This window comes from Martes martes (genome assembly GCF_963455335.1).
Source record: "Martes martes genome assembly, chromosome: 1".
Classification (NCBI taxonomy): Eukaryota; Metazoa; Chordata; class Mammalia; order Carnivora; family Mustelidae; genus Martes; species Martes martes.
This window is the reverse complement of record NC_137888.1, coordinates 162,841,059-162,868,372: the sequence shown is the minus strand read 5'-3', so window position 1 is coordinate 162,868,372 and position 27,314 is coordinate 162,841,059. Positions and strand designations below refer to the sequence as shown.

General features: G+C 52.2%; 1 protein-coding gene across 1 annotated transcript in view; it reads right to left on the bottom strand.

The window, feature by feature from the left end:
- SLC6A6 (solute carrier family 6 member 6) overlaps positions 1 to 23,905 on the bottom strand; it is an 80,447-nt gene extending 56,542 nt beyond the window's left edge. The window contains exons 1-2 of the mRNA XM_080828194.1: positions 23,615 to 23,905; positions 11,187 to 11,224 (exon numbers count right to left, since the gene is read on the bottom strand). The gene's annotated coding sequence lies outside the window, so the exon portion shown is untranslated. The remainder of the gene's footprint in view (positions 1 to 11,186; positions 11,225 to 23,614) is intronic.
- Between the last annotated feature and the right edge of the window lie 3,409 nt (positions 23,906 to 27,314).

Below are 27,314 nucleotides of genomic sequence, written 5' to 3'. Positions count from 1 at the left end.
CCAGCTAGGATCGGAATCCAGGTCTCTCCAGCAGGCCCAGATCACAGATCCCAGGCCAGCCTAGACTTCGCAACAGCTGGACAAAAAAATCCACCTCTGGGAGGCAGAGGTACAAGGACCTGCCCATTTCATTTTGTATACCTGCAGGGATTACTAAATACTGGCCCCTCAGGCTAAAAAGAATGTTAACCATTTCAATTCAGGCTACCTAGAGCAATTAGAAGGCTAATAACGAATTCGTGAAGGGAAGGGACTGAGCCCTGGGTACATTCCCCGCCCCCACCTCCTCTGAGCTCCTCTCACCCTGACCCTCCTGCATTGTCCCATCCTCAGGGGCAGCCCCGGGACTTAATCAGCTTATTCACCCTCTAGATAGCCCAGCAGATCAGAAAAGTCTCCTTTTACTCCTTGGGGACCAAGGATACCTGAGATTCAGGCCACAACTATAAATAGTCAAGAAATCCGTCCTTTGAAACTGACTCATCTATTTATTTGGTCAGTTGGTTCCTGCTGACCCCCCGATGGTGGAATTCTACATAATTCCTCCCCAGCGTGGTCAGTGGAGAGGAGGGGCCCTCTTGTCCTCTCCAGCCTTGTTGTCTGAATTCCCCAACAGGCACCACCCCCTGTGAGACACTGTTCCCCAAATCCCCTTTGCTGCGTTCCACTTTTGCCTCTGCTGCGTCACCTTAAAAGGTTTTGGCTGGAGCCTGACTCTGTCACTTGTCCGTGGCAAGCAGTGACCTCAGGAATGTCACTTCCCCTTGGGGCCTCAGTTGCATCATCTGCAAAATGGGCCACCCCGAATTACACAAGGGAAGGTAGGAGGAAGTGCCTCAGTACAGGCGTGGATCTGCTCTCAGGAGAAACAGGACATCCATGGACAGCCTCCTTTCATTTCACGCAGTTAATCAACGACAACAATGACTGGGGGCAGGAACAAGCACCCGGGGCTCTTCAGTCCCACAGGGAAATGTCAAATGAACAGTTCCTGCATCCGGGGTTCTGTGACACACAAGTGGCCCAGTCTGCTGGCACTGCCACCCCCTTCCAAGGCATTTCACATGCTCCTCAAACCACGTGAGTCATCAAAACTAGGTTAGACATCTCATTAGAGTGGGTTTCCTCCCGGGACCTCTGGCAGCGCCTGCAAAGCTCCTGCAAGCCTGTTGGGGTGAGGGCTGGGCTGGGCTGGGCTGTTTCTCCTCCTGAGCAGAAGCCAGTTGTCAAGACAACCAAACAACAGTCACTACCTTTAAGGGGGCACCTGCAGCACTCACTAAGGACTTCGGGTTCCAGACTAGCTCCCTGAAGTGAATCAAGACCCCAGCACTCACCAGGGCATTTGGGGTCACCAGCCAAGACCTCCCACCCACCTCCTCTCCTCTCCCCTGCTCCCCCCAGAGCGAGACACTATAGCCCAGCCGCACTACACTCTCTGCCTTCCCTTTTTCGGGGTGCTTCCCTCTACCCATAAATGCCCTCTCTGGCTTGGGTCTGCCTGGCATGCTTTTGTCATTCAAGGCCTCTGAGAAAGTTCTGTGAACTCTATGTGCCCAAAGCTCCTTCAAGCGACCCCACCAATGCACAGCAATCTGTCTCCTCACTGGCCAGACAGAGAGAGGCTCAACTCTGGGTCCCCAGGGCGTGGCACGGAGTCTGGGCCACAGGAAAAGTCCTCAAGTCTCTGCTAACTGAATGAACAGACTTTCAATTCTCGGTTTTCAGATGCTTACAGGTTTTCCCCAAACTTTCCCAGACATCAGAGTTTCTTGCCTGGGCCTTCCCCCACTCAGCAGGGCTGGAAGGGGTTTGAAAATACAGAGGCTTCTCAAATGAAACATAAAAGCCAGAGGGAAAACAAGAGGTCTGCCCCCCCCCACCCCACGACCTTACGGAGATGGGAGTGTCCGTCTATGAGAAGACAGATGTGAACACAATCTGTTGTGGTCATCACTCCACGAGGTATTACAGCAAACCATCACGCCACACGCCTTAAGCTCACACAGTGATGTATGACCATCGTTTCTCAGTAAGACAGGAAAAAAAAAGGCTCACACTAAACTGTAGCGTAACTCGTATGTTCACCTATGTCTCCCTCACTAGGCAGTACGATTCTAAAAAATTGACACTGTGTCCTTTCTGTTTCTATCACCAGCACCTGTCATCATGTTTATGAATATGAAATAAATTTCCTTAAAAAGGTGGGGGTGGCCCTTCTCCCCCTCAGCTACGAAGCTTTGAGGCCTGGCCACAGGGGACCCAGCTGACCCAGGCAAGGCCAGAGACATGGACAGGAATCGGTTACCTGGAGGCAGCTCCTGCCCCCAGGGAGCCTTCCAGAGCAGGGGCTGTTCTAGTTCATTTCTTTTAGGCTGAAGAGTTTACTCGGTGTCTGGACTTTTCAACGTGACTAAATCACCCCTAATATGTAAGCAACAGGACAGAAAGGGTGGTTATGGGAGGAGTGGAGGCTTACGGTGTCTTTAGGTGATGTGACCTTGGGCATTCAATGCACTTCTCTGAGCCTCAGACGGCTCCTCAGGATGAAGGATGGAGAGGACAGGATGGTGGAGGCAGACAGGCTCATGAGGAGAAGCGGCTCATGTTCCCAGACTGCTTCCCTCCTCTACCCTGAGACAAGCCCTGACCCCCTGGTTGTTCACATCAATCGCACTTGGGGGTGCAGGTGGTGGTGGTGGGGTCTGGTTCCATTTTGCAACCGAATAATAGTTTGTGCCATCTTTCCCTTCCTGCCTCATTCCTCATTTTATCCCCACTGCCCAGCAGTGGGCCTCGTATACAACAGGCGCTCTACAAGTACTCACCACCCGAGGGAATGGAAACATTGAATGCTGAGTAAATGCCTCAATTCATTCAGCAGTGAGCTCCTCACAGGACAGGAAGTCTGGAGGGAATAATCCAGAAAGAGGAGCAGGGCCCCACGGGGCAGCCCCCACCCCCCATGGAAGGAGGACAGGGTGGGGAGCCTGGGCCCAGAAGCGCACCTGTCTCCTGGTCTGCGTGGCCGCAGCAGTGTCATAGGGCACCTTCCTGACCCTGGCTTCTTCAGCCATGAGGCAGAGACCATCAGAACTTTGCCCCAGGCCCATCACACGGCAGAGATGAGGATAGGACCCTCAAGTTCTCGGGCATCACAGGTGCTCAATAGGCATCTCCAGGTCAAAACAGACCTCGTACTAAGTCAACTAGGCTGACCCTTCTGGTTGCCTGGAGAAGGACACAGATGCCCAAGGAGGCAACACCTCCAGGACTCCCATTCAGGAGGACCTGGGCTGGGAAAGGCACTGCCGGAACGGGTTCACGGGCACCGGCTGCAACCTCAAGTGGCCTGCAGGCACGGCCTCCCGGGGCAGCTGGTTAAGTGACGTGGAGGAGGTAAGCTTGTTGCAGATACTCATACTGTGAAGGACATACTTAAAACTCAAAACATGACTCAGTTTATCAGAAATTCTAATTGAACCAGAATGCTCTGTATTTCACCTAGCAACCTTATTCAGAGCGTCTGGAAGTATCCATGTTATACACACACACACCCCATAGCCAGCACAAAATATGACATCCAGGCCATAAGAGGCATCAAGTAGCTCTGGCTTCCTGGTCTGAAAACTTCAACCTGAGTACAAATTAAAGATCCTGGGACTTCGGGGTCACACTCTCCCACAAGCATGCTCTAAGCTCCTTGCCCTGTAGCTGCACAGATCTTTTGGGGTCCTCTCAGCTCCTCCGTTTCCAATTTTTGCAGAGCAGGTGTCCACTCACAAGGCTATCCTCAAGTCCTCACCTCATCCCGTCCCGGACTGCTGCCTTCACCCATCCTGCTTCCCTGACAGACACTGCTAATCGATCGTGGCATCCTTCCCACAGATCTTGAGTCCCTATCAAAACATGGTCTGTCTCTTTCTGGGCCTGATCTCGTCCGATCTCAGAAGCCAAGCAGGGACGGGCCTGTTTAGTACTTAGATGGGAGGCCTCTAACTTAATGGGTCAGAGAAAGCTCTCAGGTCAGAGACACAGTGGGGGCAGGCAGGAATCCCAGAGAAGGCTGGGAAGGAATCAGACAGAAGGCCAGAGCACCACTCAACCTGGAAACAGAAATGAGAACCATGTCCCCTCACTGAGGCAGGACAAAGGGAGGGAGGCATGCGCCCTTCACAACCCGGCAGCCCTGATGGGACCCACAGAGCAAGAGCTCAGGGGGGATGACAGGAACAAGGATGGGGGAATTGGGGGCTGCAAGGCAATGAGGGATTGGGGTCAGGCTGGGGATGAGGGTCCGAGGGGCCAGTGACTCGAAAGTGCCTCGGCTAATCCTAGGGATGAAGGCCACAGGTTGAGCGGTGAGACTCCATTATGGGAAGACGTGTCCAAGTGTACAGCCCCACTGAGACACCTAGCCCAGAGAGGGAGGACCGTCACAGCAGGCAGAGCTGAGATTCATGTCCAAAGCTGAGACCCCAGAAACTCCCCTGGGGAAATTATTCCAGACCCTTGTTTTATGCATGAGAAAAATGAGGGCCCAGAAAAGGGAAATGACTCATCCAAGGTCCCCCAGCAAGTTGGTGGGAAGTGGGTAGATAAAGGCCGTGCTGCGAGTGGTGCTTGGGGCAGCTGGGTCTGAATACTGACCCAGGGCACCCTCCCTGGGGCAGCCAGTCCCTCCAAACCCAGAGGTGTCTCTAGCCTTAGGACCCAGGAGGCTCCTGTTTTGGGGAACGTGGGTTTCTGGACTTAATACTATCTGCTGGCTGAGAACAGACTTCCCTTAAACCCCTCTCAGGTTTCACCTGGGCAGGCAGCTCTCGTCTTTGAAATGCCCTGCCAGTTTCTGAAAACAGCAACAACAGCAGCAGCAAACCGCAATATGGTGATTTAGAATCAATATAACTATATATGTGGTCTTTGTCCTGGTTGCTGGCAGAGCTCCTAAAACTCTTATAAATTTCCTAGGTGATGAGAGGGGTGCCTGGGAGGCTCAGATGGTCAAGCGCCTGCCTTTGGCTCAGGTCATGATCCTGGAGTCCTGGAATGGAGCCCTACGTCGGGCTCCCAATCTCCCTCTCCCCTCCCCCCAATCCTGCTCTTGCCTGCACTCTTCAGTGTGATCTAAAAAAAAAAAAAAATCCCAAGTGGTGAGAGTGAGAAAGGTGTCTTTTGTTATGTTAACGATGACTTTTAGAAGACACCTAAGGCTAGGGGCCCGTTGCTAGGAGAAGCAACCCTGTGATTAGAAGGTTGGAACGTGCAGTCCCACCCCCTGACCTTCAGGGAAAGGAGGGGGGCTGGAGGTGGAGTTCAATCACCAAAGGCCAATGATTTAATCAATGGTGCTTAAGTAATGAAGCCTCCATAAAAATTTAAAGGAGAGCTTCCAGACTGGGGAACACACGGAGATTTGAAGACAGTAGCACCTGGAAAGGAGGGCAGGGAAGCCCCACGCCCCTCCCCCACATCCCTTGCCCTGTATATCTCTTCCTTGTGGTCGTTCTGAGTTACTAACAGACCACTAATCTAGTCAATAAAACATTTCTCTGAGTTCTGCGAGCTGCTCTAGGAAATTAATCAAACCCAAGGAGGAGGTCGTGTGAACTTCTGATTTCTAGTCAGTGGGCCAAAAAGCACACTCGGCAATCTGAAACTTACAACAGGCAGTGGGAGTATGGGGTCAGCCTTGGAGGGCTGAATCATTAACCTGCAGAACCAGGTAAAGTGTCAGAAGTTTAAGTTACAAGGTAGGACATCCAGCTAGTGTGGGACAATCGTGTGGTGGTGTGTGTCGGAGGTGGAGGGGGGACACCCATTAGTATTGTAACCTCTCTCCTTGGCGGGGGAAAAAAAACCCAAACCCATGTGCCCACTGTTGGGGCTAAGAACAAAGACAGGAAAATAAACCAAAGAATCTTCTCTCCACCGAAGGCCCAAGCTTTCCCACCACAGGTGAGGCCAGATGAGGCAGCTCCCGTTAGCCCTGGTCGTCCAGAAACCCAGCGTCCAGCAGCTGCTGTGTGGAACGGACAAGCCAAACGCATGGACTAAAGCCCGGGCTCCCTGTCCTGACACATGGCTGACCTCGAGCTGGCCGCTGACCTCGTGAGCCTCAAATTTCTCACCTGTTACACAGGGACAGTAATAACTACGCTACAAAATATTGCAAGTATTAAGATGGAAAACCTCTCTGAGAACTGCGAAGGGCTGCACATGCTAGTACTGTCTCTATGTTCAGACCACCCTAACAGAGGTATTAAAAGTAATCCTAACGGCAGCAGTAAGAACAGCTATCACAGCCACTGGGTACTGGTACGGGCAACGTGCTGGCCACTGTGAGAGGAACTTTTGTAGACCTTCTTTCCTGATCCTCAACCAGAAAGGAGAGATTCTACCTCATGTCTATTTTGACAGAGAACCCAAGAGCCCAGAGAGGTTAAGTCACCTGCCCTGGGTCACACAGCAAGGTAGAGGCCGAACACCACTGACACCCAGACTCATTGGACAGCTGAGTTGGTCTTAACCACATCTCTCCTCTCTCTAAAGGGTTTAGATGGATCAACCTCCGAGAATGATCCAGTCAGTATTCCTAACACATCTTGTTTACTGACTTGTTAGTTTCTTCCCCAAAAGAGGAAGACTGGCAGACTGGCTACTGCTTCTCTGGGATGGATTGTTTTAAATCTGCTGCTCCCTGAAGCCCTGAAGGCAGGGGCTCCCCAGGGAAGTGGCCAGCTCCACTCCCTCTTGGGGCCTGCGGGCTGTCACCGAAGATCGGCAGAGGCTTCAATTAGGGCAATTTCTGAGGGTCAGTGATTTGGCAACAGGCGCCCAGCACCTTCAAAATGCACACCCCCTCCAGGCTAGCAACTCCAATTTTCTGAACCAGACCGATGCATAAAGATACCCCGAGATAGTCACTGCATTTGGTTTTGCAACATGAGAAAGTTCTGGAGATTGGCTGCACGACAATGTGAATATACTTAACACTCCTATACTACAGACCTAAAAATGGTCGAGATGGTTAATTTTATGTTATGTGTATTTTACCACAATTAAAAACAGAAAGGAAAAAAGAATGTTCACAGCACAGTGGTTTACATGAAAGAAACTACCAGTGGCCAATCTCTCATCACTAGGGGATTAATTAAATGATGGTCTACCCAAACAAATCAAAACTAATTAAGAATGGGGGTGGGGGGGTCAGCAAACTTCAGCCCCTGGACCAAATCTGGCAGGTTGTTTTTGTAAATGAAGTTTTAATGGCATAAAACAACAGCCACTCATTTGCATTTTGTCTGTGGCCGCATTCTGGCTACAATAGCAGAGGTGAGACTGAGAACAGTGGAGGCAAAACCACAGGCCCCTAAGCCCGAAATACATCCTATCCAGGCCTTTAAAAAAAATCTGCTGACCCTGACTTAGAAGACGCAAGACCCAGAAAAAACACTAAGAAACATGTTGTGGGGTGGCGCGGGAAGTTGGCCCCCCAACATGGCCACACTGTGAGTTCAACTTTATTTTTATTTAATTTTTTAGAAGTTTTTTTGATATATATTTCAGGGACAGAGAGAGAGAGAACAAGCAGAGGGGAGAAACAGAGGTAGAGAAAGAAGCAGACTCCGTCCTGAGCAGGGAGCCTGATGCAGGGCTTGGTCCCAGGACCCTGAGATCCTGACCTGAGCGGAGGGCGGACACTTAACCACCTGAGCCCCTCCAGGCGCCCCTCAACTTTAAAAGGAAATGTGTATTTACCCATGTGTTTATAAATTCACTGTGAGATGGTTATGTCTGCATGGCAGGAACAGAGATGAATTTTATTTTCTTCTTTTGACTTTTCTGTGCTCTCCAAATTTTCCATATTAAAAATACATGACTTCCCAACACTAGAAGAAATGACAATCTGTGGCCCAACAAAAACGTTACCTAAGGCTACAGTGACAATCACATGTGGGTATAAATGTATCAAATCCAAATGTTAACACCTTAAACTTACAAAATGTTGTAGGTCAAACAGATCTCAGTTCTTTAAAATGTATCACTTTTATTATCAGGGCAGACAAACAGTAAATACCATTTTCTCACTGTCTTGGCTCCTCCAGGGAGCGAGCAAAGAGGGTGATGCTATCGCTGGAGGGGTCACAGGTCCCTTGTATGAACGCCCCCTTCCCCTGCTGGAGTTTACAACCCAGGGGGTTCAGGAGGGGGCGGGGCTTAGAAACCACGTGGGCATTCTTGTAACAAGCCCAGAGAGGTTCCCCTCCAGCTAAAAGGACCACAGACACCCAAAAGGGTAGATGCGATCTTCAGGTGAGGTGAGAGAAGGGGGTTGCTGTAGGGGATCCCAGCCAGGGAGGTGAAATTAGAACATGTACTCGGGTGCTGGGTACGGATTTTGTTAGGCCTGTTAAATGCTTCAAAACTCCACTGCGACGACAGAGACCATTACCCCTGATCCCATACTTGCTGTCTAAGACTCCTGGGTGCTCTCACTGCTCCAACTTACAGGTGGGAAAGCTGAGGCTTGGAGGAATTCAGGGACTCTCCTCTCCAGGTCACAGACTTGGCACAGGATGGAGACAGGATTTGAATCCAGGACTGTCTGACCCTCCAGCTCCACGGACTTTCCACGACATGGGTTGTCCCCATTAGGAATCCGTTTTTTGGCTGATTCCTCAGTAACTCAGAGACGGCTAACAACCGACAAGCATCCATGTCTCAGCTACCTTCCAGCGGTGCACGCCCTGTGAGGGGCTAGAGTGAGTGACTGCCATCCCTTTTTTCAGACAGGAACCTGGAGGCCTCAGTGAGGACGGCCACACCGCTACATGCCTGGTAGTGCTCCGGCTTCAAAGGGGACAGCTTAGGTTCCCTAAAGACCACCCCCTCCAAATCCTGCTGCCTGCCATACCAAATGGCCATGGTGCCCTTTCGGAAAGAGTAAGCCACGAGGGCCATGTGGAGGAGGCATCATACAGCCCTGAGAGCAAACCCACTTCTCAGCCTCCAGGGATCTCCTGTGAAGTGTGGATGATCAGCAGACCTCAGAGAAGAGGAATAGTGGCTGGCTTCTATCTGGGCATAGCCTCTAAAGCCGCCCGCCCCGATGGGGGCTGGGCACCTTGCAAAAGACTTTATCTGGAAGCAGAACCTATACTCCAGCTTCGCAGTAGCCGGCATCTGGTTTCCTGGGCTGCCCAAGCTACTCATTAACAAGTACAAGGCCTTGGGAATGGGCCTGCCCAGGAGTCTGCTCCCAGTCTGGGGGGAAGGGAGAGCAGTGCTGGCTGGTATGCACACCAGGGTCAGAACAGGGGCGGGTTCAAATCCTTCCTTGCTGTGTGACTTTGGGGGGGGGGGGAGTCAATTCACCGCCCTGTGCCTCAGTTTCCCGATCTGTACAATGGAGATAATATCAGTGTCTAACTCCTAGGGCTACTCTGAGGACATGGGTCTGTGAAGTACCTAGCAGACCTGATACACAATAGGTGCTCAATAAATGTACCTTCCGTTTTTACAAGAAGAACAGCAGCACCCATCCTAAGATTGTTGTGGGCAAAAATGTGCCACTACACAGTAAATCTCTCTGACAGCAAATCGAGGGTGCTGTTAGAGAGTTTAGTTAAGTGTTCGGGATTATTCTTAGTGACATTTGTGACCAGTATGGCAGTGCCTCTGGAGGCTGACACGGACTAGAACTCCATGCCCCCTTAGCAGCTAGCCGGGGAGGTGTCCTGAGCCACCAGTGATACACCTGCCTCATGTCACAGCATAAAGAACAGGAGGTCTCCATGGGGTCATGGGGCCCGGAGCGGGGGGATGCTTGATTTCAGGGATAGGGTCAGGTCCACCATGGGTAGCAATGGGCCAGGGTCTTCATGGCCTTTCTCCTAGTCCTGGCTTCTTAGGTGACCCCCCAATCAACTGAACTCTTGAGTCTGGACCAGGAGGAGCTTGGTCAGGGCACTACCTTCCCTCCTGAGAGAAATTTCTGCCCAAGAAGCTATGGTTTTCCCATTCCAGAGCAGAGTCTATAGTGGGTCATGGAATCAACTCAATGGGTCAGAACTATCATTTTTATAAAAGAATAGAACAGAGACCTAAAGATGCTGAAAATGTGAGTTATCATTTTGTGGGGTTGGTTTCACTTTCAAGCATGTGTGTATGGGTAAGCACGGGTGGCATCCTGTCGTAAAATCTATTTCTTACCAACTGTAAAGAAAAGACTTCCAAAAACCCCGATAGTAAGATGTTTTAGATAAAGGTGAAGAAGTCACCTGCAGAAAAGTCAGGTTCCCGCCCCATTAAACCCCTTTTAAAAACACTGTGATCCTGAACTCGGGGCGGGGCGGGGGGGGGGGGGGGAGAGCTTCTGTAAATATGAGACAGTCAGCAAAACGTCATTTAGGTCTGTAGATTAGATAACAGAATTGTGTCAATGTTAAACGTTCTGGGGTTGATAATTGCATGTGCTTATATAAGAGAATGAAGGGCCTTGCTCTTACGAAATACATACGAAGGATTAGGAGGGTAAAGGGGCACTGCCTGTAATTTACTCACCGATGAGTCAACACAGAAAAAAGAGTTTTAATGTGATATTTTTATAACATACACAGAGAAATGAAGCAAATGTAGCAAATGTTAACAAGGGGAAGGAAAATCTCAGTGAAAGTTATATAGGAGTTCACTGTATCCTCCTTTCCACTTTTCCAAAGGTTTTCAATTTTTTTAAAAAGAAAAAATTTAGGAGCGTCTGGGTAGCTCAGCTGATTGAGACACCGGCTCTTGGTGCCGATCTCTTGGGTGGTGGGAGTGGGATCCGCCAGCGGGGAGGGGCTCTGCACTCAGCAGGGAGTCTGCTTAAAGTTTCTCTTCCTGTCCCGCCCCTCATGCACGCGCGTGCGCATGTGCAAGCGTTCTCTCCATCACTGTTCAGTGGCAGAGCCAGGATGGGGTCTGGGCCAGACTCCAACATCAGTGCTCAGCATCAGTAGGGCTGTCTCCCTGGCACAGGCAGGTGGAGGGGGCCAACTTGGGCCATGAACCCAGAGGTGACCTGTGGACGAGGTCCCAGAGCCCTGGGGGTTCTGCTTCCTCCTCAAGCCTGGAGGGAACACTGAGGGCCTGAGGACCCCACAGAGTGAGACGCCAACACCACAGAGAGGTCAAATGTCACTTACGTTTTGGAGGCTCCTCAGCAAGGGCTGTTGGTCTGGACCTAATACAACGAGAGGAAGCAAAGAAGGAAAGACAAGATCTGGTCAGCCTGGGACTATACGCAGGACCCGGAGTCGTCTTCAAGTACGACTGCACACTGGGAGGGGCCAAGTCAACACTGGGGTGTCCCGGCATCCCTGCACACATACATGCTCACATGCACACCTGCAGACACGTGCGCGCGCGCGCGCGCACACACACACACACACACACACACACACACACACACACCGGGCTCCTGAAACTGTCAGCAGTAAGAACTAGTGGCAGCAACCATTAAGCCCCTGCCCCGCCCTGTCCTGCCCCAGAAGCCTGCACTCCCGGGAGCCCCAGAGAAGCCTAGCCATGGGCCCAGGTCTGTGAAAGACTATTCCCTGTGAGCACAAGGATACACGACAGCCAGCCAGAGGGGCTCAGGGAGGACCTGGGGGTGCCAGATTCTTGGAAAAGATGATAATCATCGACTGGTTAAAGGCTCCAAGAATCACCGTGCCAAAGGAATCTGTTGAACTCTGCTGAGCCAAGCAGTCCCCAAATGTGAATGACCCCGGAAGCCTTGTTTTGTTTTGTTTTGTTTTGGTTGCCCCCCCTTTTTTTTTTTAATAGAACACCTCCTGCTCTTTGACACTCAGTTTGGGAAAAAAATTCGAGTTGGGGAAGATCACAGCTGCCTCTCACTCCACCAGCAGAGCTGTGCTGGAAGGCTCCTCTGGTTTCCTAGAATATAAAAATTCAGAAAACCAGGAAATGGCTTCTTATCAACCAAGATCACACATTTCAATGAACAGGTATATGGATCAGCAGAGCAGGGAAGGCCATTACCCTTGGTGGGAGGGCAGAGAGAGGCCTGAAGGGTAGACACGTCTTTCCTTAATGTACCTGAGACCCTGCCCTCCCTTGGAGCCCCTTCCTCAGACTCAGAAATATGGCCCTAGCAGTCTGCAGAGCTCCCGGTCCCCCAAATGAGACAGCCTCACTGCAATGGCAGCACCCTCACATTCAACGGGCTCACCTAGGTGCCCAGCGTTCAAGGCACCGTGGGGTAGGAATATTCAGTCAGTAATTCGGTAAGGGGTGCCTGGCTACCTGTCAGTAGAGCAGGTTCGCTATTGGTCTTGCGGTTGTTAAGTCCGAGCCCCACGTTGGGCGGACAGATTACTTAAAAGTAAAATATATATATTTTTAAAAAAATTTCTTGAGCACCTTCCATGTGCCAGGCACTGTTTTAGGCCCTGGGAACCCAGCAATGAATAAGCCAGCTGAGGGCCCTGCTTTCATGGAGCCCAGAACCCCATGGTAAAGGCCAACATGTAACACGGACGTCACAAAAGCTTCATTTTCTGGGGGAACACGTGGTGCTGTAAAGGCAGGTGTGGATTAGTAACGCCCACGACAGGTGTGGGTGCCAGGGGAACGTGTAACTTGCTATCCCAGACTACATCAAGGGAAGCGGGACAAAGGGAAAAATGAAGGTAGCGTGTTTAATGCCCATTTATAAGCGAAATGTTGAAGGACCCAGGAAAAGGAGTGTAATTCTATCTGGTTCGAGACCTTAGCAGTTGCATGAGGGCAACCCAGCTCAAAGAGGAGGGTAAAAACGGCACTAAGTCCCTGTGTGTACGGCCTGCTGGCACTCATGCTCCTTCTTCTGGGAGGAGCCTCAGATCCCCTCCACCTGGACACCCATTCACACCCACTCTCAGCCCCTGGGGTTCTGGGTGGGCATGCGAGCTGGGCCTAGCCAATCAGTGGGGCTGTGACCATTGGCGCAAGGACAAGCACCTGGCCAAGCGTGGGCAATGAGAGTGATAACACGGGCTTGTGCTAAGAATACTGGGAAAAAAGGCGGCTCATTCTAGGCTGAGATGGCTATGCTGGGAGGGGATGCATCCTATGCAGCTGAAAGTACCCCGAGGAGAATAAAACCAACACAGGAGTCCAGGAACAGACAGAAAGATAAAGTCCTGATGACGTATCTCAGCACCTGTATCCAACCATGCCTGAAGTTATGACCCTGCGGCTTTTCAATTAAGAGTCAGTAAATGTTCTTTTTCTTTTTTTTTCTATCTTTCCTTCCTTCCTTCCCCCCTCCTTCCTTCCTCTCTCTCTCCCTTCTTTTTTTTAGTTTGAACCGATTTCTACCACTTGCAGCTCTAAGAATCCAGACCTATGCTCTGCCTCAGATATGCTGTGTAACTTCATGCATGCCCCATTAACTGATATTCAGGCCATCACAAAAGTGGGTTACAGATGAAATGACACCTGAGGTCCCCCTGCAGCCCAGGAACCCTCAGCCGATAGCAAAGGTTAGGAATGACCCTCCTGGGCCCCTGGGCATCTGGCAGCAGATGGAAAAATCAGCCCTTCTCAAAGGTAAGCCTGGAGGGCTTCTTAAAACTTGCGGAGTCTAACCCCCAGGGTCTGAGTCAGCAGGTCTGGGGTGGGGCTCCTGATTCTACATTCTAACAAGCTCTCAGGTGATAACCGGACCTCACGTCCCATGACCACATTTCCAGAACCTAGACTCTAAATCTGTTCTGCTCTTTCCAGTTGCTTGGGGCACATGCCCTGTGTAAAAACAAAGCCCCAGCCAAGCAGAAGATCTCGGCAACCTCAGTCCTCAATGAGATCTGGGCTGCAAGAATGCGCCAGCACTTAAAGAACTCCCGTACCAGGTCCCAGCTTCTACCCATCCCACTGCCGATGCTTCCAGGCAGCCCTCCGCCCTGGGATTCTGTGTAAGAGTGAGAAGGGGCCTTCTTGGGTTCCAGCAGCTCCACAATTATGTTCTAGGAGCTGTGAGCATCCCTCAATGGCTCCCCACACCAGGCAGCATGCCAGCACCCAGTAAGTCCCACTTTAGACCTGATCCTGACATGCCCTCGGGCTGCCCTGCTGTCAGCTCGGCAGGGCTGGCCCTGGGCTCTCCCTGATTTACATCCGACTTGGCTGCCTTGAAATGCCTCCTGTGGCTTTTGGACCGTGGACACTGTTTCGCAGAAAACGGCTTCCCCACCAGCATCCTTTCCAAAGTGGCGCTGGCCCAGAGGGTTGGGCTCAGCCACCTCCCAGCTGTGTGGCCTTAGGCAAGTTACCCGCAGTCTCTGGGGCTTCAACTTTTCACATGCAAAATGGGAATAATGGTATCTCTTGGGATGGGTGGGGAGGTTATCTTGACCAGGCACCCGGCCTGGTTTAGGGAAGGGCCACAGGCGTCCAAGAGCTGGGATGGACTTCCTTTACTCAAAGTGTGGTCCCCCAGACCAGCAGCCTTGACAACTGCCTGGGAGTTGGGATAGAAATACAGAATCTCAGGGCTCCATTCCGTCATCCCACATAAAAAGGGGCATCTTAACACGCTCTCTCGACATGTTTATGGCTTTCAAGTCTGAGGAGCACAGGTACATGTCTTTATCACTGCTATTGTCACCATACCCCAGGACTGAGCCAAGGTAATAGCAACCACCCCCAGGCTGGGGGAACCGCAAGCAGGGGTCAGAGGCAATGAAATGTGGGAAAGGGCAAAAAGCTTCTCTTGTGCCTCTGAGCCCCACAACTACGGAGGACCCCTCCGAGGTCCCGCAGTGAGACTTAGAGAATAGGTACTGATCCCTGGACTTCATTCTTGGGCTCAGCCAAGGAAAGAAGATACACTGAAAACATCCCAGGTCTCAGATTTGGGGCTTCTTTCTGGCAGAGCATGGCTGCCGCTGAGCTTCTCGGCCCAAGGCTGGTGATCTTTAGCATTCAAGGGGGCAAACTACCTTCTCCGCCCGGAGCCCACAACCCAGAATTCACAGCAGAGGCTGGCAGTGGAGGGGCTGTCCGGGAAGGCGTGGGTCTCAGCCTGACGTGGGGGTACACCGAGACCTACATGGAGCGCTGTGGGGGCCGCCTGGACTTCCCCAGCTCCAGCCTGGGACTCCACCCCTTACCCAGGAAAGCATTAAGGGCCCCCCCTGGAGGGCTAGAAACAGAGAGCCCGCCTGCGTGAAGCCCTCTCTCCCCTCTGCTACATCTCCAGCTGCCAGCCCTGGTGAATGAACGGAGCAGAATGCCTCCACCTGCCCACGAGCCACTGGCAACACGTTTCTATGCCTCCGGAGCCCCACAGAGGAAGCAGCCGGTGGGGGGATTGGTGTGGGGAGCACTGGGGCATGCCAGAGAGTCCGAGGGGGGCTGCCAGGTGGTTATGCCCAGATGTTCAGAGACACCAGACAATGACCAGAAGCACATGCAAAAAAAAAAAAAAAAAAAAGAAAAAAGAAAAAGAAAGAAAGAAAGAAAAGAAAAAGGTAAAGAAAAACCACACTGAAAAACACTGGCTTGAATTCGAAAATTCTAGAACTCTCGTCTATGCGGGCAACACAAAACATGTCTGTGGTCCAGAACTGCCCCGGGAGACCATTTTGCAGCAACTGGTATTCTTTTTTCAAACCTGGAACTTGATCCTACACTGAAACCCTGGTGCCCCAGGCCGCTGGGATAACTCATTCAACTATTTTATGATCAGCTCCATTAGGGTATGGCCAGGATTTGGTCTTCTCTGGCTCACCTGCCACATCCCCAGGCCCTACAACCAATACATATGGATGGAGATGGGTCAACGTAATTTCCAAGCCCGGACCCATATGGATGTTTAAACTTCGGGCTCTTATTTCAGGGTAAGAGGGGTACCTCTTAGAGGGGTAAGAGCCTTTGTGTTCTGAGCACCTATTGTGTGCCAGGCTGGACACTGAAGCATCTACCCCTCCCGATGTGAACTCAGTCAGGTGAACAAATAAAAGGCAAGACCACAAAGACCTAACTGTGCGCTACAGAGGCTCTGAGCAAGGTGAGATGATGGACATACACTTTGTCTCGTCTGCTCCTTTCTGAGTCCTTACTATGTGCCAGGCACAGTTAAGGGGCTGAAGGAAAGCTTCATGAAGCAGGTAGCTTCAAGCCGACCTAAAGAGGGGGAATAAGAAGAGAAGGGAGAGGGTTGCCTGGCTAGCTCAGTCAGTAGAGCATGAGACTCTTGATCTCAGGGTTGTGAGTTTGAGCCCCATGGTGGCATGGAGTCTACTTAAAAAAAATAATAATAATTGTAAAAAAAATAAGAAGAAGAAAAAGAAGGAGGAAGGGCCTTGTGGCATGCGCATGGGCAGAGCCAAGGGAGCCCGAGGCTCGGTTTTGGAGCAGAAACCAGCCAAATCACGAGGAGGTAGGGAGAAGTGGTAGCAGATGAGGATAAACACTGGCCAGAGGCCAGATCCTGCAGGGCTTCTCATGTCAGGCCAAGGAGTGTGAACCTGATTTCACAAAGCACTAGGGAGCCACTGAAGGCCTCTGAGCACTAGAGTGGCATGCACACGGACCGTACGGAGAGGTACCTAGGAGGCATGGAGGCTGGCAAGGAGCCTATTGTATCAAGCTGTAGGGATATTCCCCCCAGAGAGGAGTTACCAAGTGCCATCTGGTGAGAGCATGAATGTCCTTGAAATCATGGCCTGGGTCTTCCCGGAGATCTCAGCAGCCATCACCTCCAGGTGCCAACTGGCTATGGGGCAAGAGGGCAGAGCCCTCAGGACCGCCCACTTCCGGTGCCCTTCACCCACCAAGCATGACTTTGCTGAAATCCACTTCACCCCTCCACTCTGCACCCGGCAACAGGCAGGCAACCTGGCTTGGTTTAAAGACTTTCTGCTAGAAAGGGGATGGTGGGACCTGGCAGCAAGTGGCTTAGCATTTCTACTGTGTGCAAAGAAGAGCAGTGGGGGAAGGGCAGGTCTCTTCAAATGTCCACCCTAGGAACCCCTCAAAGATGTGGTCCAAGCTTCTGCTTAATGGGGAGGACCCAAGTGAGCAAAACCAGAAGAACTCAACTCTCCTGCCCTCCAGCCCTCTTACAAATTGCCTTGTTTCTATCCCACACCACCACGGCCACGAGCCAGACCTGCCCACAGGAGCCAGGAGGTCCAGCTGTCCAAGACCCCCCACCTCAGTGTCTGCAGGTGTCTCCCGGGCAGTCCAGTCCTAAGGAATTTCACTCCACCTTCCCATTCGCTGTGTTAAAATTAGGATCTGAATTGTGAACGTGGTCATCAAGAGTTGAGGCACAAGTAAAAACACTGCCTCCCGGATTTACCTGTTTAACAGAATCTCTGAATGGAGGCTGAGTCTGGGGAAGAACCACAAGTTTGGGAACAATGGCCCTTTTGATAGCTTATCAGCCTCACTCGGACCTCAGTCTCCAGATCCATAAAGCCGACGGCGGTGAGCCTTCTCTCGCAGGTCCCGAAGTCTCCATACTCCCTGGCCAGAGGACCACTCTTCCCTCAGACCTTCCCCACTTTTCCCTGCCTGGACCACTGCCTGCCCTTAGCTAAGCCGCCTGGAATTGTTCACTAACCTCTTCCCGATACAGCTCTTCTTCCTCCCCGTGAGACTGAGCCACCTGAGCGCGGGGGCTGTCTTACTTATCCTTGCCCTCCCAGCCTTGGCCTCCTGCCTGACACCCCGTAGGTGCTCAGCGTGCCTCTGCTGTGCTGCCAGGGGATAAGGACTGGCTCGGGTTCTAGTTCCCCTTCCCATTCAAACCCAGTTGTGTGAGCGGCAGCAAGTCACTTTTGTGAGACTGGGTGAACTCATCCAGAAGATGGGGTAAGAACCCTGAAGTCAGGCACAGGCCTTAAATGCAGGAAGGGAGATCTGGCATCTACGGTGCTCGATGAGCATCAGTTCCCTCCCAACTCAGAATGCCCAGCAGCCCTGGCCTGCTTCTTTGCCCACCTTCAGGGAAGTTCAAAGTCACAGGGCAGGGGCGGGGGGGGGGGGGAGGGCTTTGCATTCACTGGGCTGGCAGCGCTTGCTGTGATTTAACACGGGCCAGACTGGGTCAGTGACTCCCAAAGGCAGACCAGACATTCAGTGGCCTGGCAGATTTGTACGTTCCGACAAGCAGCAGTTCCACAATGGCCCGTTGTCTGAAGAGTAAGTGGCGAAGCAAGAACACTATGATGCCATTTTTGATAACTCCAAAACAAAACTACAGCTAGCTTGCTGAATACATCCTAAACAGCCCCAGATCAACAAGGAAATCAAAACTGAAATGAAAACTGATTTAGCAAGTAATAAAAAAGGATCATCTATGTTCCTGTAGACAGCTGAGGGAGACGGTTAAAGCTGTATGCAGAGGAAAATGTATAATCTTATGGGCCGTTACTGTTATTAGAGAAAAAGACAGACAGAATGAAGATTAGAGTGCACTTTTTAAAATCATCTCTGAGGATCACTTTTAGTTTAAACAGTTTTGTATTGCTTGAGGTGTATTATTATTTTTTTTTTTTAAAGATTTTGGGGCACCTGGGTGACTTAGTCATTAAGCATCTGCCTTCGGCTCAGGTCATGATCCCAGGGTCCAGGCATAGAGCCTCGCATTGGGCTGCTAGCTTGATGGGGAGTCGGCTTCTCCCTCTCCCTCCGCCCCTGCTTGTATTCCCTCTCTCAATGTCTCTGTCAAATAAATAGATAAAATCTTTTCAAAAAGAAAAAAAGATTTTATTTATTTATTTGAGAGAGAGAGAGGAAGTAATCATGAGCCAGGGAGAGGGAGAGGGAGAAGTAGGCTCCCCCTTGAGCTGGGAGCCCAGTGCAGGGTTCGATCCCACCTGGGATCATGATCTGAGCCAAAGGCAGATGCTTAACCACCCGAGCCACCCAGGTGCCCCGAGGTGTGTATTTTTGTAACTAAAAGAATTCTTTGATAATCTCTCATGAAGTTAACATCTGTGGACCCTAGGACCCAGCAGTCCCACTCCTACAAAAATGGACAATATAAGCTCACTGAAAGACTTGTACAGGAATGCTCAAAGCAGGTTTATTCATAGTCACTGCAAACTGAAACACCCCATTATCCATCAACAGGTGAATCCATACAATGTAATACTATTTAGCAATAAAAGGAATCACCCTCATGATAAATTCCATCATAAAATCCATAGCACAGATGGATCTCAAAAACATCAAACAGAAAAGAAGCCAGACACTAAAGAGCTATCCACCACACAAGTCCATTTACATGAAGTTCTAGGCTTGGCAAAACTAATTTAGGGTGACAAAAATCAGAAACTCGTCGCCTCCAGGAGGGGAAGGGCGTGAGACAACTAACCTCACAGCTGGAAATACTCTCTATCTTGATCTGGGCGGTAGTTACACAAGTGTATACATTTGTCAAAATTCATCGAACTGTAACAGAATCTTTGCATTTCACGACATGTAAATTGTATCACAATTTGAAAAATTTTTTTTAATTAAAAAAAAGACAATTTAAAAATACAGATTCCCAGGCTCCACCCCGTGGGGACTGAGTCCGTGTGTCCATGCTAGACCTGGAAATTTTAATTTGTAAAAAAATAATAAAAATAATAACTCGAGTCATTCTCTGCCTGATTAGAGTTACCGCTGCCCAGCCCCTGGCCCCCTACACTCCCCTTCCCTTTCATTGTTTTGGGTGATTTGTTGTTTGTACATTGATTTTTACAAGGGAGTTGGTTGACTCACAGAGCTTCAGAAACAGCACAGCAATTTCCATTCTCTCTGCCTTTTCTCTCAGCCACCCATAACCCCTGCGCCTCAGCTCAGGTTTTCCAAATGAAGCCTCTGACTAGGTAAGATGGGAGGGGAAACCCCAAAGCCCTGTCCAGGGCAGACATAATTCACCCTAAAGACTCCTGGGCTTCATGCTCCCAGGGAGGTCAAAGCCAGTAAGTTAATGGCCTGTGTACCTATTAAACAGCATGTCCAGGTCTTCACCCTGTGTTTACAAAAAGAGCTCAGGGCAAGATTCACTGGCACGGAAAATGCTTTGTGCCCTGACCAGCGGTGGCCTGGCCACCCTCGGTTTCCTGGACCCTAGCCTAGTTCCCCACCCATCATCAGGGGGTCTTCTGGGCTCCTGGGTTTAACTATCTTTTCCACTGCTGTCCCCAAACACAGTCTGATGCCATTCTATCCCTGCTGCACTCAGAATAAAGTTCAAGCCCATTTACCCAATGCTCAGACCCTTCCACCCCCTGGCCCCCCTTTTCTCGGGCAGGAACCCTGCAAGGCCTATTCTACAAAAACACTTGGCTATTTCATGCCACTGTTCCTTTGCACCTGCTATGGGCCCTGCCCAAACACCAGCCCATACTGTTCCTCCACCCATCCACTCACAGAAGATGCCAGCTCTGACATCACCTCTTTTAAGAGGCTGAAGTGCCCCGTGCCTATGACCGTGCCATCAGTGCATACCTGGACACCTGAGTCCTCACAGCATGCCTTGGATGGCATGGTCACTATCCTATCTCCCTCTGGGCTTTGAGCACCTGGAAAGCCAATATTCTACCCCAAATCCAGGGCCAGGCCAGAGCTGACCTTAGCAAGATTTATTAAACAGCTAGTGAGGGACATTTAAGAAGAGCTCTCTTTCACACTCGAAGGTCCCCCTGGGCATTTCCACAGCCACAACTCCTCCCCAGAACCCATACATTCAAACAAACACCTGGGCCAAGATAAGCTGACCATTGCAGAGGACAGAAGGAGACCCGAAGAATCTGACTCTCGCTTCTGACTTTCTGCAGAAGTGAGTGATCAGCCTGCACCTGCTGGGGTGACCCTGGGCTTCCAAGGCCAGCCCTCTATTCCTGCCCAGATCCCCTCCAGCTGTGGCTCAGCTGCATTCTGCTTCTTGTAATTAATTTGTCAGCTCTTTCCTATACACAGGAATGCGTTTAATGACTCACAAGCGTCTTATCATTTCAGGACCTTTGGAAAGACTCTCAGAGAAGTTCAGCTCCCGAGTCCTCTGACAGGTTGACAGGCAAACAAGCTAGGAGTTAGAAAATACCGTCATCAGTGTCCAAAGCCTCCTGTGGACTGACACTTGTGTAGGAAGAGTGGAAGAGCTCCCCCAGAAAGCACACGTAAGGGAGAATGAATAACGAGGGACAGAATCAAGGGGTGAGGTGAGTGGATCCCACGCACTCTCTCTCCAACCTTGAGGACTGGGGCATCTTTGTCCCTTGTTTTCCCTAGGTCTCCACGGCAGTCCAAGTTCAACTCCTCAACACACCAGTGATTAAAGCTCCTTGGGGCCAAAACTCACAGCTGGCCGAGGAAAGACCTTTGAGGCCCACTTCATCCACAGTACAATCAAGGCAAAGTCCCCTGGGCAGCTCTCAGTTTGCGCATCTCTAAAATGGGCACTTCCACCAGGCCTCCTGACTCTGTGAAGCAAACGTGACCTGATCACTGCAGGACAAGAGGAGAGAACTGGGCAGAGGAGGTCCACTGCTGCTGCACTATGGGCCAGCACAAGGGTATCCCCGAAAGACAAAAGCTCAAGAGTGTACCTTGGCCCTGCCATATACCAGTGACCTGAGACCTCGTGACACCCTCTAATCGGCAGCTACGAAGCTGAGGCCGGCTTTACAGCTTACCGCAGGCTTATTCATCCTCATCTCCCTCAATCCCCTCAAGGACACAGCGAGGCCGGCACTGGCGTCCTTGCTGCCCAGACAGCCAAGCTGAGGTTCAAAGAGGCCAAGAGAATCACCCAAGGTCACCTACTGATGAAGGCACAATAACTGAGGCACAGTAACTGAACGGAGCTCCCTGGGGACATGCTCCTGCCTCTCAGTCCCTATTTACTCCATAACCAGTCTACTCCACCCATTTTATAGATGAGGAAACTGAGGCAAAAAAAAAAAGGTTGCACAAGGTCAACTAGGTAGGGGCTGAGCCAGGCCCAAGACCTCTAGTCACTCTGCCAATCCTACCCAATGGTGGTTCTTAGGCAGGGCCCTCGGGCATCCCTCTAGTCTCCCCAACACCATCCTGATGCAATTCCTTCCCCCACCCACCCCCGCACCTTCTCATGCCCACCCCACACTCCCAGGATGACTCCCTGGTCGAGAGTGAGGCAGGCGGTTGCTAAGCACTCACCCGCTCTTTCTCACAAAAATAAACTCCTTCTGGCTGGGAGACTCTGGATGAGATCCCCTCCCTTCTAGCCAAGAAAAAATTAAAAAGAAATTTTAAAAAGATCTCCTCCATGACATTTATTTAAACGCCAGCAGTGCCAAAGCGTGGGCCAATTTACCCGAAGTCCAAATTCGTGGAGCCACGCAAAGCCAGCCCGCGAAGCCAGCCATGCGAAGCCAGCCACGCGCCACTAAACCTCAGTCCTAAGACCCCCATTCAAGTGTCTGGGCAGTTACTGAGCTGATTTATTTCTCCAGGCAGGAAATGGGGGCCCGGGCTGACTCCTAAGCTCTGGGGCTGGTCATAGGGGACGCCAGGATCTGGCAGGGGCCACACAGTGACCAAAATAGCCAGGCCGGTGGCCCTGCCCAGCACACACCTCCCTATGAACGCCGGGGCAGGGGGTGGCCCACAGGTCCCCCCTCCAGTTTAGGCTGAAGCTTTGGGGCTGTTGCAGAAGGTCCCTGAGATTCTCTATTTGGCTTCCCTGCTGGGAGGAGGAACGAGAGAACCTCTTGCTCAAAAGAGGAACCCTCAGAAGGAAGGAGAAAAAGCCAGAGAAGGATGTGTCCTGCTGTCCCTGCCTGCTGCCCATTTGGCCCCCAGCTGGCTCTCGGGGCCTCCGTCCTGCCACTCAAGACGGCTGGACGTTGGCACTGCCACCTGCACGCCACACACGGGCAGCACCCTTGGAGCCATGCCCCCCTATCACCTCGCCCGAATCAGTGCCGGCCCTGGAGAATCAGCTCCGGCTGTTCGGCCCTCTAGGCACTGGGGACACTCCCTCAGGTACGCCGAGGACACACAAGCGCCTGCAACCAGGGGCCCGGAGACACAGCCACGCTCAGGGACACACACGTGCACAGCCAAGTACTGGGTGACACAGTCACATACAAACAGGTTCACTCCAGACACACACCGGGACAGACATCCTAAGACACACAGTCACAGCCACACTCAGGTATCATAGACACGCCAGAACACACGGACACGCACAACCCAAGGCATAGAATAGCAGGCATACACTGGGACACACGAGTGCATACATATTGCTGGAGAAATGAAGGAACAGCCACCCTCGGAAACACACAGACACACATGGACATGGAGATACATACAGACACCCAGTGAGACAGAGACACCGGCACAGACAGACCGACCGACACACACACACACACCTGCCGCCTGCACGAAAAGCCCAAGCCCTTTCGCTGGGGAAACAATAACAGCCCCGCCAGCGGGTCTGAGCTGGCGACCCTCCGTCCCTCCTTAGGTGGCGAGAGGGACGCCGGAGTGGGGGTCAATCGGCAGGGAGGTCGGGGCTGGCTGGAGCGCGGGGAGAGAGAGGGGGCTCCGCGCGCCCGGCTCCCTGTCTCTCGGGTACCTGGGGCGGCCGCGGCGCTGCGCTCGGCTGCACTCGGTTCCACCGGCCGGGGGCTGCCCTCCTGCTCGGTCTACGGCCCGCGGGCTCGGCGCTCCTCGCTCCTTCTCCGCGTGGCTGTGTCTCTGAGCTCGCGGTCCTCGGGGCTCGGAGCTGGCAAGCGAGCGGGGCTGCGGCCAGGGCCCGGAGCTCGGCGCTGGCGGCGGCGCGGAGGAAGCGGTAATTTATAAGCGGCTTCTTCCTGACCTCGCGTGTCTGTTGTCTGAGCAGGCAGCTCTCAGCATCACCCATCCTGCTGGGTGGAAAAATACCAGCTTGGCCGGGCCGGGGGCGGGGCCGGGGCGGGGACGGACGCCCAGCCCCGCCCCCCATGCGGACACACACATACACACACGCGCGCACACATACACTCGCACACACCGCACACGCACGCGCGCACGGGCTCGGACAAAGAGCCCGGGCTCGCCGAGCGCGCGCGCACACACCCTCGTGCCGCGCGGCGAACACTCGGCCCACTGCTTTTCCCCCATTAGAGCGCACTTTTCGAGGAAACCCTTTCCCTGCAATCGCTGGTGCCAAGTGGTACAGCCGGTCCTCAGCCTCCTCCTGCCTCCGGATGAAGAGCAGGGGAGCCCCCGGCCTCGTTTCACCCCCTCCCCTAACACCAGCCGCCAGCCCCCACCGCTCGCCCATCCACCTGGCTCGTGGGAGGGGCCTGCGGCTCCGCGAGGGTTCAGGGCCAAACTGCTCCGCCGCTTCCTATCTCTCGCGCGATCATCCAGGTTCCCCTGAAGCTCGGTTTGCTCCTCTGAAAAATGGGCACAGTAACCCCGCCCCCGCTGCCTTCCCGGAGGCACGAAGGGTGACCTGAGACTGTGACGTGAAGCGGTCAACAGCCCCCACCCCATCCCCGATTCTTGGCTTTGCTCCTGCTGGGTCACCTTGGGAGAGTTACTTAGGCTCTCCGTGCCTCAGTTTCCTCATCTGTAAAATGGAAATAAATGTAATAGAACCTATCTCCTCTGGTTGCTATGAAGATCATAGGTTAACAGTGTAAAAAGCTCAGAACCTCAGAACAGCGCCCGGCACTTAGGAAGTGCCAAGTGTCACTACCGTGACTATTTTTATTTTATTTATTTTTTAAAGATTTTTATTTATTTATTCGACAGACAAAGATCACAAGTAGGCAGAGAGGCAGGCAGAGAGAGGAGGAAGCAGGCTTCCTGCGGAGCAGAGAGCCCGATGTGGGGCTCGATCCCAGGAACCTGGGATCATGACCGGAGCCGAAAGCAGAGGCTTCAACCCACTGAGCCACCCAGGTGCCCCAACTACCGTGACTATTTTTAAATGAAAATGGGGAATGTGCCATTATTCTTGTCCTTATTTGCATGAGCGGCTCCTCTGAGACCATTTTCCACACTCATGCCCTGTCTGGTCAGGAGGAAGAGTGCTGTGTGACCTCCGGCAACGCTTGTCCCCTCTCTGAAAACTCTCCAGTTTCTCCTCTCACTCCCTCCCTCTCTGCATTTGGAAGGCTGTGTGGAGAACACGTGCCTCCTTCCACGGTTTACACTGAAAGTCAAGGAAGAAATATGGGCTCCACAGAGAGCCATCCTGCACATTGTACCTGGCCCAGCCTAGATCCACTGCCCGGAGGAGCTTCCCAACACCCTCTTCCCCTGAACAGCCCCAGATGGAGCACTAGGGATGCTAAGGAGTGGGGTTGGAGAGATGACACTTATTCTCTGCCTGATTTCCTCATTGAGGCCCCCTGCTGTCCGCCTCCATCTTGACCTTCCAGTGGGCCACCCTCACCCCGAGCTGCAGCTGAGCCAGATGTCAGCCCCTCTTGGTACATGCCCTCTCCTGCCTTCCTCCAGGGCGTCCCCCTGCCCTTCTCTGCTGTCCTCTGCTGCCCCTTCCTCTAGGAAGCACCCAGCCACCCCAGGTGACATCCACCTCCAGGCTCCTCAGTTCGGTCCTTCGAGTTCATGGTGACTGCTCCTCTTTTGTGGGTGAGAAAAGCAAAGCTGGAGAGAAGCAACCTCGTTCTCACATTTCTCTCCCTTTCTTCCCGATAAGACTGAGGCTCTTCCATGAGCTGGAGGAGCAGATGGCAAGCAACAACTCCCCCAGCCTCCCTGCGTGTGTCACTGCACGCAGCACAAAGTGGCAGGTCGTCATGCGGTTAAGTGACTCTGGAGAGGCAGCTTTGCCTAAGCCAAGGGGTTGAGGGGAAGGGAGGGAAAAGCAGAGGAAGCCACTGTGCCAAAGCTTGTTGGCAAGAGTGGCTGGGCCCTGGGCAGAGGTGATATGGGCCAGCTGAGGGTCACAGAGAGTAAGCGAAGGCAGTAGAGGCCACAGGAGCAGGGAGGGGGAGTGGCCCATCTAGGGCAGCAATCTGGACAGGCCCATTGCAGATTGTGCCGGCGTGGGACCCACAGACAGGGCTCATCAAGCCCTGTGTCTTCCTCCTCTAGAGTGTAAGTTCCATGAGGGGTGGGGCCTTGTCCTTGGTGCCCCCATTGAGTCCTGGGTTTCATCAGAGGGCCTGGAACACAGTAGACACTCAATAAATGTTTATCACACTTATTCTATTTAACAGACCCCTAGAGAGAGAGAATTTAGTTGCATGCCAGGCACGGCCCAAGGCTCTTGTGTATTTCAACTCACTGACTCCTTACAGCAACCCTTAGGAGGGTTGTACTATTAATCTCCCCCATTTATAGAAGGGAAAACTGAGCCACAGAGAAAATAACTAACTTGTCCAAAGTCCTCCAGTGGGTGAGTCGTAGAGCTAGAATTTAAACCCAAGCCAAGAAGAACAGCAGGAGAAAGGGGAAGGAAGAGGGGAAGGGGAAGAGAAGCCAGGAAGGGCTCCAACCTCAACCCCAAGAAAAGCTGGCCCAAGAGGTGGAGAAGGGCTGGGGGACGGGGGACCTGGGGCAGTATAGGGTGGAATGGAGAGAGTTGCCCGTGGAGGTCAGAGACCCCCCCAGTCTGCATTTCCCCCTCTGCTGCTGCCCAGTTGTGTGACTTGGGCCTGTGTGCCCACTCTCTGGGGGTCAGCTTCCCTATAACTGACATGGGACAGTGAGTCCTGCTTTGCTAAGCCATTGTGAGGAATGGTCTCAAACTTCAGGGCCCTTCACTGAACCCAGATGTGCTTTTTTGGCTTTAAAATATTTTTTAAACATTTTAATGGCCATGAAGAAAAACTTGGAAGCTTTCACGTTTTAGAAATCTGAAGGTCTGGGGGCGCCTGGGTGGCTCAGTGGGTTAGAGCCTCTGCCTTCAGCTTAAGTCATGATCCCGGGGTTCTGGGATGGAGCCAGAACATGGGGCTCTCTGCTCAGCGGGGAGCCTGCTTCCTCCTCTCTCTCTCTGCCTGCCTCTCTGCCTGCTTGTGATCTCTGTTTGTCAAATAAATAAATAAATAAAATCTTTAAAAGAAATCTGAAGGTCTGGCTGGGAGATTTCCCATTTAGATAATGGCAAGATAGAGCCCCCTTGGGCCCTGTATCTACCTGTCCACCGTCCCTTGGAGCTGAGGGACATCAGCCAGGCCCTCACATGGGGATATGAGACCCCCAGGGTGCCAGAGTCCCCACCTGGATCGTTCTTTCATTTATGCCACACACCCGGGGTGTACTTTGTGCGCTGGTCCTGCCGCCTGTAGCTGGCAGCTCCGGGAAGAGATTGT